Source organism: Ursus arctos, chromosome X (genome assembly GCF_023065955.2).
Source record: "Ursus arctos isolate Adak ecotype North America chromosome X, UrsArc2.0, whole genome shotgun sequence".
NCBI classification, from domain to species: Eukaryota; Metazoa; Chordata; class Mammalia; order Carnivora; family Ursidae; genus Ursus; species Ursus arctos.
In genome coordinates, this window is record NC_079873.1 from 34,733,315 (window position 1) to 34,753,480 (window position 20,166).

Genomic DNA, 20,166 nt, shown 5'->3' on the forward strand with positions numbered 1-20,166 from the left:
ACTGTCAAACTACTTTGCAAAGTGGCCGCACCATTTTGCATTCTCACCAGCAATGAATGAGCTTTCCTGTTGCTCCACATTCTCACCAGCATTAGATGGCGTCAACTCCAGAATTTTTCATCATCCCAAACTCAAACTCTGTACAGTGACGGCCCCTTTCCCCCTTCCTCAGCCCCTGGTACCTCTATTCTACTGTCTGTTTCTATGAGTTCAACTATTCTAGATTACTCATACAACTGGAATTGTGGCCTTTTTCTTTTTTAGTTGTGGCCATTTTTGGAAACAATCTGTCACCTACTCTTAGAACAGGTAGATTGATGGGGCTCCAAATTCTTCATCATATACTTCTGTCCCACATGCTGGGTGCGACCATGCTTCCCAGAGTCACGTGTCCATGTAATCTCCAAGAGGCCTGGTCTCCTAGGGTGTGGTGGTGGAAGATCTTACTCTGCCTGAAGCTCAGGGTTCAACTTGGACTTGGAAGTGGTGGTCAGTGCCACAGGCAACTTAGCACAGACTTGCTCAGGCCCCACCCACTGTACCCCCCCCTTTTCTAAGATTTTATTTATTTGTCAGAGAGAGAGAGAGCACAAGCAGGGGCAGCGGCAGGCAGTGGGAGAAGCAGGCTCCCCACTGAGCAGGGAGCCCGATGTGGGACTCGATCCCCGGACCCTGGGATCATGACCTGAGCCGAAGGCAGATGCTTTACCGACTGAGACACCCAGCTGCCCCCTCTCTATCCCTTTTGTGTCAGTCCTGTCATACTCCGGAGAGCAGGCACGATGCTTCTGACAGGCCCCAGCTGGCTGGGTTGTGGGGGGAATCAAGAGCCCCTCCAGCTTCCCAGACCGTCTGCACTTTCCACATCCGTGTGCCTTCTCCCTGAGCTCAGCTAGCAGGCAGCAGTGTGGCTGGCCTCTGCCACCTGGCGCCCTGGGCACAAAGGTGTGGAGACCCCAGGGAGGGAACTATTGAGATGCCCCTCCTTTTCACTGAACTTCAAACCCCCTATGATAACAGTGTAAGGCCCCAGCCTAGGATAGGAAAGGTGGAAGGGAAAGGGATGTGGAGAAAGGGAGAGAGAGGAAAAGCAGAATGAGGGGTGTGTGGTGAGGAATGAACCTTGCTCAGAGAAAGGGGTGGCCTTTGCCTTTAGCCCCTGAGAGGTGGTCTCAACCCATGCAGTGTCTTGCCTGGTAAGAGTGTCTTTGGTTCCAAGGGGGCCTGGACCACACTAGATAGTGTAACAATGTGATTTATGGTGGGGGCTTTGGGTCACACAGTCTCAGCTCAGCCTCCGGGGTGGGGGGGCAATCGGCCATGTGTATAAGACTGAGCTCCAGGAAAAACTCCGGACACCGAGGCTCGGGTGAGCTTCCCTGGTTGGTGATATGCGGTGATATGCCTACGTATTGTCATACATAGTTGCTGGGAGGAGTTAATGCTATCCATGATGCCACCAGCAGATGACAACTGGAAGGGCTCTGTTTGGACCCTTCTGGACTGTTCCCTGTGTCTCTTCCCTTACCTGATTTTAATCAGTATCCTCTCACTGTCATAAACTATAACTGTGAGTGTGACAACTTTCAGTGAGTTCTGTGAGTCCTTCTAGCAAATAATCAAAACTGAGGATGGTCTTGGGGACCCCTGAACTCTGCAGCTGGCATGAGAAGTGAGGGTGGTCTTGTAGACTGTTGCCTAGTTCTGCAGGAGGGTACACAGATGGCGAATGCTATCATGTTAACAGTAAATGCAAGAATAATGGTCATAGCGCCCTCGGTCAGATGGGGCAAGTGGATGCTTCTGGAAGCTGCTGGAGGAGAATCACAAGTTCAGTTCAAACTTGTCTTGGTTGGTGATGATGGTGCTGGAAAAAAATGACATTCGTGAAACGTCATTTGACTGGTGAATTGGAGAAGTATGTGACTGCATTGGAGGTTGAGGCCCATTGCCTTGTGTTCCACACCAGCAGAGGAGCAGTAAGTCCAATGTATGGAATCCAGGGTGTCAGGAGAAATTTGGTGGACGGAGAGATGGCTATTATATACAAACCCAGTGTCTGATGTAACACCGAGCATTGCTTCCAAGGATGTGCCTGACTGGCATAGAGATTTGGTACAAGTCTGTGAAAACATCCCCATCGCATTGGGTGGCAACAGAGTGGGTATTAAGGACAAGAAAGTTAAGGCAAAATCCATCATCTTCCATCGAAAGAAGAATCTTCAGTACTGTGACATTTCTGCTAAAAGTAACTACAAACTTTGGAGAGCTCTTCCTTTGGCTTGTTTGAAAACTAATCGGAGACCCTCACTTGGAGTTTGTGGCCATGCCCGCTCTTGTCCCACCAGACGTTGGCACAGACACAGTTCTGGCAGTGCAGTATGAGGCTGGTAGAGGGGGGCCCCACAGCATGCCCAGAAACACCATCTCTGCATGTACCAGATACCTCTTTCCTTTTGTGGCTGGTGCGCAATTTCGTGGTGTCCACGCCAACCACAGGTTGGCAGCTCTCTGATGCATGTGCCTTCCGCCAATTAGACCATCTTTATTTTAAGTGCCTAATAGGAAGAGACATATTTGGTTTCAAAATCCATTTGCATTACAATAAGAAATTTCAACATTTCATCTGTCCGCTAAAGGAAGAGCTGCCAGATTCTTTAAATATAATTTCAACTGTTGCACAATTTTAAATGGATGATAAAAAAAAGAGTCAATTGCTTACCTGCGCTAACAAAGTTTCTCCTTGAGGGGACTGTCAAGCATTCAAGTGTTAATCATCAAAAAGTCTAGATCGGGAATTATGTGTGGCCGTTGCGAGCACTAAACCTTATATAAAAAGTTATGTTGATGAAAGCAAACTGTGGTAGATTGACTAAAGGCCACCGATCCTTCCCATGCTCCTTTGCACTGTGCAGTAGGTCCTCCCACGTCTTCCTCCCATCCAGGGACCCGGCTATTTCTCCACCCCAATACCAGAGAGTCTGGGCTGCCCCTGTGACGTGCTTCGGCCAACAGAAAGAGGTGGAAGTGACTTGGGGCTCCCACAGTAAGTCAGGAAGCTTGAGGCTTCTGCCCTGATTCCCTTAGAAGGTTCAGGTTGCTACGTAAGAGTCCATCTAGCCTACTAGAACAGGAGAAGCCATGAAGGAGAGGAGACCTGAGGTGTCCTAGTCCACACAGCCAGACGTGCAAGTGAAGCCATCTTGGATCTTCTAGCCCAGCTGAGCCTCCCTCTTGAATGAGTCCAGTCAAAACCCACAGAGGAAGTGCCCGGCCAAACCAGCACAATTGTGACAAAGCATGGACTATTGCTGTTTTAGGCCAGTATAGTTTGGGGTGGCTTGTTACACAGCAAAGGCTAACTGAAACACAAGCTCAATTTATCATTAAAAAAATGAAAGGATGGGAGTGCCTGGGTGGCTTGGTCTGTTAAGCCTCTGACTCTTGATTTTGGCTCAGGCCATGATCTCAGGGTCGTGGGATTGAGCCCCAAGTCGGGCCCCACACTCAGCCTGGAGTCTGTTTGAGATCCCCCCTCTCTCTCTCCTTATGCCCCTCCCCCCTGCTCTCTCTCTAAAATAAATAAATAAATCTTAAAAAAAAAAAAGAAAAAGAAAGGATAAGAACAGGAGGGGGCAGTGGGTGGGGAGAGAGATGAAACAAAACTGACCCTACCTTGATAACTGTTGAGGCTGAAGATGCATTATCTACGCATCTAGTTTTTGTATGTGTGAAATTTTCCATAGTATAAAGGAGAAAATAAAGGGAGGGTTGTGAAGACTTCATTAGGAAACCGTATATACATACTGAATATTTAACGCCATTTCTAACAGTTTATATTTCATTTTCTTTACCTGATTGCATAATACACACAATGAAATCATTTTTTCCCCCACCAGGCCCCATTTCGACTCTGCAAATACTCTCCAGTTCACCCCTGAAAGTCATTGAGATATTATATAATATACATTTTCTGGGTGTCCCATGAGCTGAACAAGGATGAGGAGCCGGGCCTGAATCCACATCCAAAAGCCTCGCCAAAGGCAGCTGGCGCCCCCAACAGGGCTCCAACAAGGTAGGAGCTCCAGCAGGGCGGGGCTCCAACAGGGCAGGCGCCCCTGGCCCCCCACCCCCCATCCTCCCCGGAGTGGGAGGAGCCGATGAGGAAGGCCCGCCTCCCGGACGGCGCGCACGGCTCTCCCGCCCGCCCTCCTGCCCACGCTCGGGCTCCAGTAGCGACTGTGCCCAGGCCCGCCTGCCCGAAGGCGCGCGCCCCGTCCTCGGGGTGGGGGTGAGGGTGCTGGGAGGGGCCGGAAAAGGCGGGCCAGCCTGAATTACGAACCGCTCCAAATCATCCGGGGAGGGGCCAGAAGCTTCTCTTAGACAGATCGAGCAGTCCTTCTATCCCTTCCTCCAGCCTTGCGAGGGGACGGGGGGGGGGGCGCCCTGGGCTCCCAGTCGCCCTGGGACGCCCAGGCTTTGGGGAGCGGGGAACCTCTGCCCCTTTGAGTCACACTCTCCGGGAGTCCCGGCACCCCTGGGCTTTGATCCTCGACGGCTGTACACCCGCGCGCAGCCCCGAAGTGAAGGGGTGACGGAGCGCGGCGTCGAGGGCCGGGGGCGGGACCAGCGCTGTCCCCAGCGGGGCCCTAGGCGGCCGGGGAGGTGGGGGGGGGGCGGCCCGGCTGTGAGCTGCATCATCCCGCCCCCCATCCCGAGGCCGTCTGGAGCCCAACCTTCCACCGCCTTATCGGTCCCGTCCCGCTTCCTAAAGACGTTTGGAATGACATTCGAGCGCTCCGGCCTCGAAGCCACCTTCGCAGGAAGCCTTCTTCCCTTGCAAGGGCGCCCAGACCCCGCGGCGTGAGCGGGGGAGAGAGGGAGGGAGGCGAGAGAAGGGGGAGGGGGAGAGCGGGTAGCGGGGAAGGAGGGAGAGGAATGAATTGCATTGGCCGGTCGCATCCGCAGCGGATGATGCGGACACCCTCGGTGCGGGCCCCCTCCCCCGGGGCTGAGCGCTCCGCTTCCCCACGCCAGGCTGCAGACAAGTGAGCAGACGGCACGTGGACCAGAACATAAACAAGGCTATTTTATTACTTCCTTTTTATTTATTTTTTTTTTTGCACACTAATTAATAAATAAACTCCTGCACGGAGAAAAAAAAAAAAAAACAAGCCGAATCCAAACATCCTCTCGGTTGCCATTTGGTTATGTAAGAAGGAGGAATTAAGGCTAGTTGGCGGTAAAGAATTCCTCCAATGCCCCGCTCCAAATCAGAGCCCCTGCAAGGCCTTAAATCAAAAGGGAAAGCGGGCACCAGCAGCAAGCCCAGAAAGTGGGGCAGAGTTATGCCAGCAGCTCACGTAATGCTCCTGCTCCTAAGGGGACGATTGTCACATGTCGCAGAATTAGGCCCAGCTGAAAGCCACCAGCCGTCTACACCACCTCCTAGTACCACCCCCGCCCCCCCCATTCACTTTCTGAGAAGTGCTGGGCTCCCAGGCCCCCACCTCCACCCATCTTGGCCAGGGGTGCTGCGGCAGGATGCAGACACCTGCCCCCAAGGTACAGGGCCACCAGAGTCCCCTCACCCAGGAATTTAGGATTGGGGTGGAGAAAGGGAAAAAGTGTCTCTGAAGAGCCAGACGCCATTCCGTGTAAACAGGGGAGCTGTGGGAGGCTGTAGGCCTGAGGAGGCTGAGGGAGCAGTCTGCCAGAAGAAAAGGCCAAGGGAAGGAGGGAGAGAGGGGAAGAGAGAAAGGGGGAGACAGAGCATAAAATGCTGCTAGCACTTCGAGGGGCAGGCCACAGGAATTCTGCTTATGCTCGCAGGCCTTCTTGCCCTTTCTGAGGCCCACTGCAGCCCCCCCCCCCCATCTTTGGTAACAATAGTCCCTGTCTTCTGGTTCACCAGGCACCTGTGAACTATAACCTTCTGAAGTTCAATGAGCTCGAAACTCCTGTTTCTTGGACTCAACAGGCTTCTAAATAATATGCCTTTGAATCAAAGCTTCCTTTCTCATATTACTTTAAAAACGTAGATTTTATTTTTTAGAGCAGTTTTAAGTTCATGGCAAAATTGGGAAGGAAGAGTTTCCATATACCCTCTGCCCCCAGCCCTTGTCAACATCCCCCACCAGAGTGCACATTGGTTAAACTGATGGACATACGTTGACACATCATAATCACCCAGAGTCTGTTGTTTACCTTAAGGTTTATTCTTGGTGTTGTACAGTGTTGTACATTCCATGGGTTTGCACAAATGTGTAAGTGTTACTGACCCATCTATCACAGCCACTCACTCAGGAAACAAACAGGTGAGCCCTCGCACTGCCCCGGGCCACCTGCTCCGTCCAGGGGGATCCCGGGGAGATTGGGGGCTAGACAAGTCAAAAGCCCAGTTCCTGGTTAAGTATGCCAACGCCGTTGCCAAACAAACTTGGATAAACTCGCCGGAAGAGAAGTCAGTAACTCCAGGGATGAGGGTTTGGAAGGGAAAGAGGGAGAAATTTATTTCGGTTGATGGCAACGGAGCGGGGGGTGGGGTGGCAGGCTCAAGCGACCTCTCCACCTGCAAGACGGACACCTAGAATTTTCTAAAGAGAGGTTTGGGGGATATGTGCAAGACAGCAGGCAGGGAGCGCGTGATCATGCGTAGGGGTCGGCATGTGTTCAGCCCATGATCATGGGGTGGGAAGAGGACGTGTGGGGTGTGGCCTCCTAGGCATTCCGTTGGTATCAGGACTTTTCTGGTCTGGTGGTTGGAATGTTCCAGTCATTGCAAAACATCTTCGTCAATGCCTCAAGAAAGTGTGATAAGAAATAAGCACAATGGGTTTTAGTTAGAGCCTGAGTTAAGCGGGCTTGTCTATTTCTGGTTGTAATTGTTGGGGTCTACAGTTGAGCAACAGGGCTCACTGACATAATGACACGTATCCACCATTATAGTATCACAGAGACTAATTGCATTGCCCTAAAAATCCTCTGCTCTCTGCCTGTTCTTCCCTCCCCCTAAGCTCTGGTAACCACTGATCCTTTTACTGTCTCCATAGTTTCATCTTTTCCAGAATGTCGTAGAGTTGGACTCGTGCAGCATGTAGCCTTTGCAGATTGGCTTCTTTCACTTAGCAATTCAATTTGCTTTTTTTGTTGTTGTTCGTTTCAGAGGTAGAATTTAGTGATTCATCCATTGCATAGAACAGCCAGTGCTCATTCCATCCAGTGCCCTCCTTAATGCCCATCCCCCCGCCCCCCCACCCCAATTTGCTTTGATGGTAGAAGTTTCCTGTTTACTTTTTCCCACCCTTTCTCTCTTTGGGTGGACACGCTACATCATACCTTGCAATTGAGGGAAAAAGTTTTTTGGGGGCCTACCAATAAATTGGAATCAAATGTTTTTCCTTTGGGAAAAGGGAACATGACACCAACTGAGTCCTGGAACCCAGAAATCCCAGCATTTCTTGTTTTAGCCACAGTCCAACCAGTCTAAAGCATTCTCTGACTGCATTTTCCAGAGCAGGGCTGTTGAAAACCTGGGGACACCTGTTCTGAATGGTGGCCGCTTCACCCAAGGATTGGGCATGCTCCTGAGCCTGGCATCCATGGAACTGTCCCTAAGGCCTGCCTCTCCCCACTCCGGCGGCATGGCCCCATCTGCAGTAAGTAGAGGCCAGTAATGCCCTGCTTCAATGCAAGACCATGGGGCCCCGTTTTAGGAGCACTTGCAAAGACTCCTTGCCCCTTTTCCCTGGAGGTCAAAAGCATCATGCTACGGGCACCCTTAATCCCCACACTGACTGTGCCATTCTCCCATCACCTATAATAATGACCGCAATAACAGTGGCCATTTACGGACTGCTAATTATATGTCAGGCACTTTGCTAAGCACTTTATACGCATTTATTTAATCCTCCCAACCTAATGAGGTCGTATCCCCCATTTTATAACCGAAGAAGCTGAGTCACAGGAAAATTGTTACATGCTCAAGATCGCGCAGCTTAGAAGTGGTCTACCCAGGATTTGAGTCCAGAGAGTCTATCTGGGTTGAACTGTGAACCACTGCGCTGTGATGGGGGAAGATATTAATTATATGTTGCTGTGTAACAAATGGCTCCAAAACTTAGCGGCTTAAAATAATGGATGGTTATCATGGCACGCAGTTTCTGAGGGTCAGTGATCTGGGGTCTCTGGCTCAGAGGGTCTTGGGGGGAAGGCTGCAGTCAAGCTCTACTCTCTCAAGACTTGACTGAACCTAGAGGATCTGCTTCTAAGCTCATTCGTGCGGCTGTTGGCCGGAGGTCTCAGTTCCTTGCCACATTGGCTCCTCCATAGGGCTTCTCTGGACAAGGTTTCCCCCAGTGTAAGTACTGAGGGGGAGAAAGAGATGTTGAGAGATGAGCCACTCTACCTTTTATGACCTAGTTTTCCAATCACACATCATCACTTCTGCCTTCTTCTATTTATTGAGCGAACCCACACTCAACTAGAGGATTACACAAAGGCGTGAATACCAGGAAGCAGAGATCACTGGAGGCCATCTTGGAGGCTGGCTACCACAGCTAAGCAGGAAAAGGACCTTGCCCTCAGAAAATCCTAAAGCCTGCTTTAGAGGTGATAGCAAAAAGCTACTGAGCCCCGTGCAAATATTTGTCACCACTCAACACGCCCTTCCCCTGTGTCTGACACATCTCACCAGGCACTATGGAGAGAGGTAGACTCATCTAGAACATGAGCTCTGTGGGGTCAGGCTCTCCATCTTAGACAACATACTGTTGTCAGGCTTCCATGAATATTTTTAATTGACTGACACTAAAGAAATAAAAGATGCACTCACCTCTCTTAACGAAGGTCACAACCTCGTTTTAAAGCCACCTTAATTACATTTTATTTGCATACCTTTTGCCGTAAGATATACATCACATAAAATTTCCACTTGAACCATTTTTCAAATGTACCATTTAGTGGCATTAAGTACATTCTCAGTGTGGTGCAACCGTCACCACCGTCCACCTCCAGAACTTTCTCAGCATCCGAAACTGAAAATCCGTGTCCATTAAACAGTAATTCCCCATTTCCCTCTCTCACCCCACCCCTGGCAACCACCTTTCTGCTTTCCATGAGTTTGGTAAACTCCAGGTGCCTGATGCAAGGGGAATCATACAATATTTGCCCTTTTGGGTCTGGCTTATTTTAACCTAAGGTCTTCAAAGTTCATCCATGTTGTAGAATGTGTCAGAATTTCCTTCCTTTTAAAAGCTTGAATCATATTCCATTGGATGTGTATGCCATATTTTGTGTATCCATTCATCCATCACTGAACGTTTCGATTGTTTCCACCTTTGGGCTGTCGTGAACAATGCTGCTACGAATGTGGGTGTGCAAATCTGTTTGAGTCCCAGCTTGCAATTCTTGTGGGGACATACCCTGAAGTGGAATTGTTGGATCACGTGGTAAGTCTATGCTTCATTTTTTTAAATGAACCACCATACTGAGTTCTTAACAACCCCGTGTTAATAAACACTGTTGTTTTGGGGCCCCCGTGCTAAGCCCTTTACACACTTTATCTGAAACCAACACTGCAAAGCAGTGCTATTACTCTCACTTTTCAACCGTTGAGTTCATTTGCTCAATATCACACAACTAGTTGGAAGACAAGGTCAACACAGTTGGATCGCTCAGCAAGGCAAATGGCTACAAATCCAGTTCAATAAAACACAAATTCAGTGCAAGGAACTTGAGGCACGGAGCATGGCTATCTGTGGAAAGTTTCCTACAAGTCAGCGGTGAACCAAAATGTTGACGAGGTTCCATGATCAGGCGTCCGGTGGAAAGCTAGGAAAACATTTGGCTGCAGAACAGGGCACAGCCTTGCTTTGAACGCCAAGGGTCTGTGTGTGATTCTCTTATCTGGGCTTGCCAGGGCCTCTGTACAGCGTCTCCGTCCGGAGAGACTTTTGAGAACTCTCAGCCGGGCGGCTTATACTAGAGCCTTGACCGCAGCGGAGCGGTCTCCTGCTCTGGGTCCGCTCAGAACTGGCTGCCTCCGCCTTACTCAGCAACTGAATCAGAGCGCCTGCTAGAATGGGCTGTGGGTCGCCTTTTAAATCCAAAATGACACTATAGGGGAACATCACTTGCCACCCCAAAATACGTCTCTTTGGCATAAGGATCCTGATAGGTGGATGATTTTCAAGGAACTGCCAACAAGTGGAGCTCAGAAAACTAGGTAGATGGTACCCTTTTGGAAGAGAGGTTTACAGGTGTAAGGGAAATCTCCATTCGCAAGTGTGTCTCTCTGGCTGTACCAGGAAGAAGGGGATGACTCTTAAATCTAGAAGCTCATCGATGGAGAAGGCTGCGACTTAAATCTGCATGACAACCTTACCCTTACTGACTGTGCTTTTTTGGATCAGCTCCCATGACTGACTCCCCATACCCAACATCTTTTGTCTTTCGTTGGAGATGGTATTTAAGGGGGCGGCTTCTGCCGTTTTGGGGAGTTGTGCAGTTTTCCTGGGTGTCTCTCGTGTATACGGGAGGTATGCATGTTATTAAACTTCTGTTTGTTTTTCTCCTGTTACTCCATCTTGTATTACAAGGGGGTCTCAGCCAAGAGCCTAGAAGGAAAGAAGGGAACATTATTCCACTGTTTCAACATGAACCACTGTGCCTTTTTCTTGATTGTAAGTGGTACGAGGTGTTCCAACTAGTGCTTCACTTTGGAGGTGGCATCCCCCTGGCTCCCTAGAAACTTCCTCCAGGTGGTGGAAATTTCTGTAGGTGAACAGTGAATCCAGTTCTGAAGCAGCGATCAGAAAGGCAAATGAAGGATGAGAATGGCATTCGAGGCAGAATAAGGGCAGAGACGCCATGACACAGACAAGCTGATTTCAAATGATTCACCAAGTCGATGTACGAAGAGAGAACAGGGATGGTTCACTGTTTACATAAAGCAGTGCAGGCACAGTGAGCCACTCTCATCAGATAGGGAATGGGGGGAACCCTCCCGAAATCCCGATTCCCAGGCACCAGTCAAGGGCCAACCTGGGCAGCAGGCGTTTCTAAGGAGAAGCAGTCATCCTGACCTGTTAACCGTTTTTGCACATGAATCCCACAGAACTGCTCGGACCGGTCCACGAAGGAGACCCACGAGGGAGGTGCACGAGGTGTTTGTCACAGTCCTGTTTGTGGGGACGGGGATGCCCAGGCAGTCTGGGCGTTTGTCATGGGGACAGGGATCGTGGTTCAGGATGGTGGAGGCGTACCCTGGCATATCACGCAGCAATTAGAAGCAACGGGTTATATGTACACGTAGTAACAGGAACGGATCTGAAAAAATGTTTACTGGAAAAAAAAAGGTAAGAAACAGGGTGACATACATATAAGCCAATACCATTAATGTAAATTCAAAATATGTACAGGTGCCGTTCATATAAATTTCAAAAACAGGAAATGTAACCTGGGCCATTAGAAGTCCAGATACAAATTACCCTCGGAGAGGTAGTGACTGGAAAGGGGCACGAGGCACTTCTGGATCACTGGTCACGTTCTCTCTCCAGCTGGGAGCCGGTTACAAAGGTGTGTTCACTTTGTGAAAATGTATCCAGCTGTGCACTTAGGATTTCTGAGTTTTTCCATATGTGTGTTACATGGCTCTACAATTCACATTAAAACAAAAAACGCAGTGGGGCGCCTGGGTGGCTCAAGTCGGTGAAGCGTCTGTCTTTGGCTCAGGTCAGGATCCTGGGGTCCTGGGGCCCTAGATCGAGCCCCACTGTCGGTCGGGCTCCCGGCTCAGTGGGGAGCCTGCTTCTCCCTCTCCCTCTGCCTCTCCCCTTTCGTGCTTGCTCTCTCTAGAGCTCTCTGTATCTCTCTCTCCCAAATAAATAACATCTTAAAAAACACACACACACACACCCAAAACCATGTTTATGGAAAAGAGCCCATACGAAGGAAAAGATATACATTAAAATGACTGTCTATGGGAAGAGGGAGGGGTGGGAGCAGAGATAAGATGAATTACACACACGCACCCATGCCGGCTTGCACACAACAGGCCTGATGGGGATCGGTGGTGTTAATCCGACACAAATGGAGGAATACTGTTAATTCGCCCCTCTGCACCTGAGGGTTAAAAAAAAGAAAGAAAGAAAGAAAGATACTAAAAAGCTCACCTTGTGATCTCACCATTCAGAGGGACTCCTTTGCAGTGTTTATGAGCCCATCTCTGTCTACCCAGTTTCCTAGGAGATTAGTGACCCCCACACCCCCACACTGTCCCGAACCCGGAAGAGCTCTAGGGGTTACCTAGCTGTGCTGAGATCCCAGAGGGCCTACCAGGCTCGCTCTGGAACCGCTTGGGTCAACGTTACCCTTGCTGAATGACTTTCCAGTTCAGAGGAAAGATGCACTCGCATCAAATCCTGGGAAAGACTTAAGAGAGCTTTGCAAGTTCTCACAGGAGCTGCCTCCGAATCCCCTGGAGGGCTCATTAAAGCGCAAAAGTGCTGGGCCCTGCCCCCAGAGCGTCTGATTCAATAGGTCTAGGGTGAGGCCAGGAGAATTTGTATTTCTAACAAGTTCACACAAGTGCTGCTGTTGCTTGTGGCCTGGAACCTCACTTTGAGAACCACGGATGCTACAAAGGAGGAAGGGAAGTATAGCGCCCAGCCATTTCTGATTAGCAAGCTTTCCTCCCCCAGGGCTCCCCCAGGCTACAAAACAAACCTCAGCCCTGACCATGCTCTAACCAGATGGTGTGACCCTGAGAAGCGGAGCTGATTGCATAGACGATTCAGGGAAGGGAGGATCTGGAGGCTTGGAGACATCAACAGGCTGCCTCTGTGACCAGACAACCAACCGTCCAGCCGGCACAAGAGGTGGTAGTCTGAGCTTTCAGCTGAGAAATGTGGGCCATGGTCAAGTCCACTGGAATGGTAGTTTCAGGAAAATGTGAGTACGTGTCCAAGAAGGTGATGACGTGATGACCCCGTTCGAGGACGGAACATGTTGCAGGAGGGAGTGGTCAGCAGGGAGTGTAGACCACGGTTTCCTAACCTCATCACACACCGAAAATGATATTTGCGTCGTTCATTTCAGAGTGCCGATAAAAGGCTTGGTAAAAAAAGAAAAACAAAAAATGATTCCATTTCCTTTATAGTATATAATTATGGTAATAAAAAAGGATTTGGTGATGATAGAAAATAGAGCATTTGTATAAAATTCAAATAAAATTACAAGGAAGTGTACAACCGTCAGTTCCTGGGGCTGACCTGCAGCCCATTCCCAGCACCTAGGGGGCCCCAGCACTCCAACTGGGAAGCCCTGTTCCACAGCCTGCTAGTCCACAGACCAGGAACCTGGGAGTGTTCACCTGCCAGAGGCAAGAGCCAAGCTGACCGAGAGGTCCCCGTGCGGTGGCGTATTGGTTAGCTACAGCTGTGTAACAAACCTTAGCAGCTTAAAACACTGAACACTCTACCATCTCACAGTGTCTGTAGGTCAAGAGTCTGGGAGTGGCACCCAGTTGGTTCTGACATGAGGTCTCCCATGAGGTTGCCGTCAAGTCTGGACTGTAGTCTCTGAGGACTCGACTGGGCTGGAGCATCCACTTCCAGGATGGCTGACTCACAAGACTGGCAAGTCAACACTAGCTGTTGCCAGGAGACTTCAGTTCCTCACCACGTGGGCCTCTCTTTAGGGCTGTGGGAGTGTCTTCACAACATGGCAGCTGGCTCTCCTCAGAAAAAAATGACCCAAGAGAGAACAAGGCAGAAGCCACAGTGTCTCTTACGGCCTAACGTCAGAAGTCACTGGCAGTCCTGGAGCTGGGAGTCCAGCCCCTCAGGTGGGCCACCTAGCCAGCTCTCTTGGGTCAGGCTTTTTCCCAGGGCACTTTCAGGGAGCAGAGCACCCCCATCACTTGCCGAGTGGCTGACCTCTATCCCTGCCTCTGTGTGCACACCGGTATGCATGTGCACTCTCTTTTATAAATAAATAAATCTTTAAAAAAATAAAAATTAAAAAAAAAAGGATTTGGGTTATAGAATTGGTAGAACCTAACGGCATTGGAAGTGGGAGATCTAAAGAGAGAGAAAGGAGTCTGCATTTTCTACCCTCAGTGGCTGGATAACAATTTCTAGCATTTCTGGAGCACTTTACATGTGCTAATTCATTTAATCCTCCCTCAGTAGGTATGATTATCGTCACCATTCCTGTTTGACAGATAAGGGAACTGAGGTCCCAAGAAGTTAACTTGCTCAAGGACACAGAACTGGGAAGGGAAGGAGCTGGGATGCAAATTGAGGCAGTTTGGCTTCAGACACTGCGCTCTTTTTTTTTTATTATTTAATGATTTTTTATTATATTATGTTAGTCACCATACAGTACATCCCCGGTTTCCAATGTAAGGCTCGATGATTCATTAGTTGTGTATAACACCCAGTGCACCATGCAATACGTGCCCTCCTTACTACCCATGGCCAGCCTATCCCATTCCCCCACCCCTCTCCCCTCTGAGGCCCTCAGTTTGTTTCTCATAGTCCATAGTCTCTCATGTTTCATCCCCCCTTCTGATTACCCCCCCTTTCTTTATCCCTTTCTTCTCCTACCGATCTTCCTAGTTCTTATGTTCCATAGATGAGAGAAATCATATGATAGTTGTCTTTCTCTGCTTGACTTATTTCACTTAGCATTATCTCCTCCAGTGCCGTCCATGTTGCAGCAAATGTTGAGAACTCGTTCTTTCTGATAGCTGAGTAATATTCCATTGTATATATGGACCACAACTTCTTAATCCAGTCATCTGTTGAAGGGCATCTCGGCTCCTTCCACGATTTAGCTATTGTGGACATTGCTGCTATGAACATTGGGGTGCATATGGCCCTTCTCTTCACTACGTCTGTATCTTTGGGGTAAACACCCAGTAGTGCAATGGCTGGATCATAGGGTAGCTCAATTTTTAACTTTTTAGGGGACCTCCACGCTGTTTTCCAGAGTGGCTGTACCAACTTGCATTCCCACCAACAATGTAGGAGGGATCCCCTTTCTCCACATCTTCTCCAACAATTGTCTCTTGCCTTGTCTATTTTTGCCATTCTAACTGGCGTAAGGTGGTATCTCAGTGTGGTTTTGATTTGAATTTCCTTGATGGCTAATGATTTTGAACATTTTTTCATGTGTCTGTTAGCCATTTGTATGTCTTCATTGGAAAAGTGTCTGTTCATATCTTCTGCCCATTTTTTGATTTGTTTATTTGTTTCTCGTGTATTGAGTTTGAGAAGTTCTTTGTAGATCTTGGATACCAGTCCTTTATCTGTAGTGTCATTTGCAAATATATTCTCCCATTCCGTGGGCTGCCTCTTAGTTTTTCTGACTGTTTCCTTGGCTGCAGACACTGTGTTCTTAATCGCTACTCTCTGCCACACCAGGCGACAGTCGTAGCAGTGTCGGTGTCGTTCGTGATGTCCGCCAATCCTCAGCACCAAGTGAAACCATCCCGCCCATAGCTCCTGGAAGGTGTTTTTTAGTGCAACCCGAGTCCACCCAACGCCCTTGGCAATAGCTGATTGGACGGGGGTGAGCACCAGACCTGAAATGAGTAAGCCTGCAGGTGGAAGGGCATCCTCTGAGGTGGCCTAGGAGAAGATGAGCCCAGAGAAGGAGGTTTTCTCGCACTTGGTGATTGAAACCAGGGCACGCTGGGGGATTCATGAGTTCATCATGGGAGCAGAAGCTAAAAGGTCATGACGTGGGTAGGCCCTGAGTCAGCAGAAGTTACGAGGGAACAGAAAGGATGAATGAAATGAGGAAGCAGAAGATGTAGTCATCAGGGAGAGAAGATGGCACATTGCTCAGGGGCAAGGGAGAGGCCACGAGAGGGGTCTCAGGCCTTTGCGGCCTGGGCTCCTTTCTGCCTCTAGTGGCCCAATGAGGTCCCAAGGCCTGTCTCTCTGATTACCCCACCTGGGACCTACAGCTGACTTCACTGGGGAGTGACTGTTTCCTATAACCTAAAAAGTCCCAATTCAGCTGAAGGTGTTGTCAGCAGAGACGGGACAAGAAGAAAAGGCGGGGCTAAGGAAGGAGATGTTCATGGGGGCTCAGAAAAGTTCTGATATATTCCTGGAAATCCACAAGGCCACCTACACGCGTAGAGCTGTACACATGTCCAGGAAAGGCCTGAGGCAGCCCTAATCTCTCAGCTCGGGCTGACCTTGAGACTCTGCGCAAGCAGGAAGTGAAGGCTAGGGCAGAACTGTCGACTGCCTGGTTGGGTGTTGAAAGCCTGTCTTTAACATACCCGCAGAACCCGCTAGCGATGACTGCGGGAGTTACTGGTTCCAGACACTTGAGGACATCTCTGTCCGTCCATTAGCTGACCACAAAGCTAGCAAGTGGAGACGTCAGTGGCCACTCACGACAAAGAATACACTGCATAGAATCAGTTCAGAAGCAACAAGAATAAACAGCAGCAACAACTAACCCTGGATTGAAGAAGACTCCTATTTCCAGAACTGTCACATTACATTATTTAAAGTGTCCAGGGCGCCTGGGTGGCTCAGTGGGTGAAGCGTCTGCCTTCAGCTCAGGTCATGATCCCGGGGTCCTGGGATCAAGTCTTGTATGGGGCTCCCTGCTCAGTGGGGAGTCTGCTTCTCCCTCTACCCTCCCTTCCTGCTTGTGATCTCTCTCTCTCTCACTCTCTCAAATTAAAAAAACAAAAACAAAAACAAAAACTTTAAAAAAAAGTGTCCGATTTTTAACAAATTCATGAGAATTAAAAGACCCCAAAGTGGTGATGGTTGCACTTATTTGTGAATATACTAGAAAACATTGAATTATATACTTTAAATGGATGAATTGTATGGTATGTAAATTACATCTAAATAAAGCTGTTTAAAAAGAAGAAATGGGGGCGCCTGGGTGGCTCAGTCAGTGAAGCGTCTGCCTTCAGCTCAAGTCATGTTGCTGGAGTCCCAGGATGGAGCCCCAGGTTGGGCTCCCTGCCCGGTGGGGAGTCCGCTTCTCTCTCTCTCACTCTGCCCCTCCCCTTGCTCCTTCTCTCTCTCTCTCAAATAGAGAAATAAAATCTTATAAAAAGAAGAAAATGGGGGCGCCTGGGTGGCTCAGTCGTTATGCGTCTGCCTTTGGCTCAGGTCATGATCCCAGCGTCCTGGGATCGAGCCCCGCATTGGGCTCCCTGTTCAGTGGGAAGCCTGCTTCTTCCTCTCCCACTCCCCCTGCTTGTGTTCCCTCTCTTGTGTCTTTCTCTCTGTCAAATAAATAAATAAAATCTTAAAAAAAAAAAAGAAGAAAATGCTTCACTACCTCATACTTTATGCTAAATATTCTGATCTTAAAGATTTTATTTCCTTATCTATTTGAGAGAGAGAGAGAGAGTGCACAAGTCGGGGAAGGAACAGAGGGAGAGGGAGAGAAAGAATCTCAAGCAGACTCCATGCTCTGTGCTGAGCTGGACACGGGACTTGATCTCGTGACCCTGAGATCATGACCAGAGCTGAAATCAAGTGCTGGACACTTAACCTACTGAGCTACCCAGGCGCCCCCTAAATTTTCTGATTTTAAAGAATATGCTCACTTGGAAAAATATTAACTAAGATTAAGCAATTATTTAAAACTGAAATATTGATGTTGATAGTCACTAAAAATCACTGAAATTTATTAAATTGTCAATATTTGGCTTTCTTTTTTTTTTTTTTAAAGATTTTATTTTTAAGTAATCTCTACACCCAATGTGGGGCTCGAAGTCACCACCCCAAGATCAAGAGTCACACACTCCACCAACGGGGCCAGCCAGGTGCCCCCTAATGAGATCATTTCTAAGGTCAAAACTAAATTCTTCCCTTGAACTTAAGATGTAGAAATATGATTGTGTAGCATGTGGAATTCTCAACAGATTCTTAGCATGAAAATAAATTTGATCTGAAGCAATTATGGCAAAATATTAACATCTGACAAAGCTAGGTGCTAGGTATACGGGTATTTATTTTATTGTTTTCTCTTCGTATTTCATGTACTAAAAATATTTCATGATAACAAGCTAAAGGAAAACAGAATGCTACTACACACTAATTAGAATGGCTAAAATGAAAAAGACTGACCATATCAAGTGCTAACAGGCGTGTGGAGCCACTGGAGCTCTCGGACACCAAGGTCGGTAATGTCAAATGTTATAGCAACTCTGGAAAATGGTCTGGCACTTCCTTAGCAGTTTAAACATAGACTTACCATATCACTCAGCTATTGTGCTCTTATTTACCCAAGAGAAATGGGTAAATGAGAAATGAGTCCACACAAAGACTCGTATACAAATGTTCACAGCATGGGGCGCCTGGGTGGCTCAGTCGGACAAATTCGAATCAGGTCATGATCCCTGGGTCCTGGGATGAAGCCCCATATCCGGCTCCCTGCTCAGTGGGGAGCCTGCTTCTCCCTCTGCCTGCCGCTCCCTCTGCTTGTGCTCTCTCTCTCTGACAAATAAATAAATAAATCTTAAAAAAAAACAACAACAAATGTTCACAGCAGCTTTATTCATAATAGCTTTTTTTTTTTTAAAAGATTTTATTTATTTATTTGACAGAGAGAGAGAGACAGCGAGAGAGGGAACACAAGCAGGGGCAGGGGGAGAGGAAGAAGCAGGCTTCCTGCTGAGCAGGGAGCCCCGTGGAGCCCCTGCAGGGCTGGATCCCAGGACCTGGGATCATGACCTGAGCCGAAGGCAGATGCTTAACAACTGAGCCACCCAGGCGCCCCTCATAATAGCTTTAAAAAAGTGGAAATAGCACAAATACCCATTGACAGGTGAATGGATAAAAGAATTGTGGTATATCCATGCAATGGAATACTAGTCATCAATAAAAAGGAATGAACTATTCAGCACACAACATCATGGATAATCTCAAAATGCAGGCTGAGCAAAAAAAAGCAAGACACCAAAGGGTCCATACTGTAGGATTCCGCTTATACGGAACTATAGAAAAACAAATCTATTCTTGAGGGACAGCAAGCAGATCAGTGGTCGCCTGGGGATGGGGATAGTGGGAGCAGACTGGGAAGGGACACGACTGAACTTTTTTAGGTAATAAAATCTTCCATACCTTGACTGGGATAGTGGTTACACATGTGCACACATTTGTCAAAACTCATCAGAATGGTGCACTTAAAACTGGGTCATTGGACTGTATGCAGCATCTACTTTAATAAAAACTAGTTTTTAAACAAGAACACAGGGGCACCTGGGTGGCTCAGTCGGTTAAGTGTCCGACTAGTGATTTTGGCTCAGGTCGTGACCTCATGGGTAGAGGGATCCAGCCCCATGTAGGGCTCCTCGCTCAGCTGGGAGTCGGCTGGGGATGCTCTCCCTCTCCCTCTGCCCGCCCCCCCGGCTCCCGTGCCTGCACACAGGTGCACTCTTGCTCTCTAAAATAAATAAATAAATCTTTAAAAAATTTAAAAAAGAACACAGAGCGGGGCCTGGCTGGCTTAGTAAATCAGGTGACACTTGATCTCAGGAGTTGTGAGTTTAAACTCTGCCTTCGGCTCAGGTCATGATCCCAGCGTCCTGGGATTGAGCCCCACAACGGGCTCCTTGCTCAGTGGGGAGTCTGCTTCTCCGTCTCCCTCTGCCTGCCGCTCCCCTGCTGGTGTTCTCTCTCTCTCTCTCCCAAATAAATAAATAAAATCTTAAAAAAAAAAAAAAAAAGGAGGGAAATTGCGAAATGCCCCAGAGATGGCTGATGAGGATGTGTTCAAGGGCGCAGGTGCCGGGTCAGGCTTGGCAAGGGGCACAGCCACCCCAGCCGGCCTCTGAATCAGGAAGGACCAGGCAGGTGGAGTGAGCACGCGAGTGAGCAGAGTTCACCAGGCCTCGGTGGAAGAGAAGGCGGGGGAGGAGGCCGTGTTTGTTATCTTCCTGCCGACTGTGCTGTGGGAGCCTGGGGCCGGGGGAGAAGCAGGCGGCTTTGAACCTGCTGTTGGGAAAGGCAGGAAGCCAGCCACCTGGTTCGAGGCCAAGTCTTGTCAGACATAAAGCTGGAGCTCATTAATCAGTAATGAAGCCCGTTGGTGTGTTTATGGATTTTACCCTAGCAACCTGGGGTCAAAGCGGAGGGGGAAGAATCTCAGATGCCAGCTCCCTCCCAGCCT

General features: G+C 48.8%; 1 pseudogene; it reads left to right on the top strand.

Moving 5' to 3' along the window:
* The first annotated feature begins 1,722 nt into the window (after positions 1-1,722).
* LOC113265822 (GTP-binding nuclear protein Ran-like) lies at positions 1,723-2,515 on the top strand (annotated as a pseudogene).
* Positions 2,516-20,166: the final 17,651 nt, after the last annotated feature.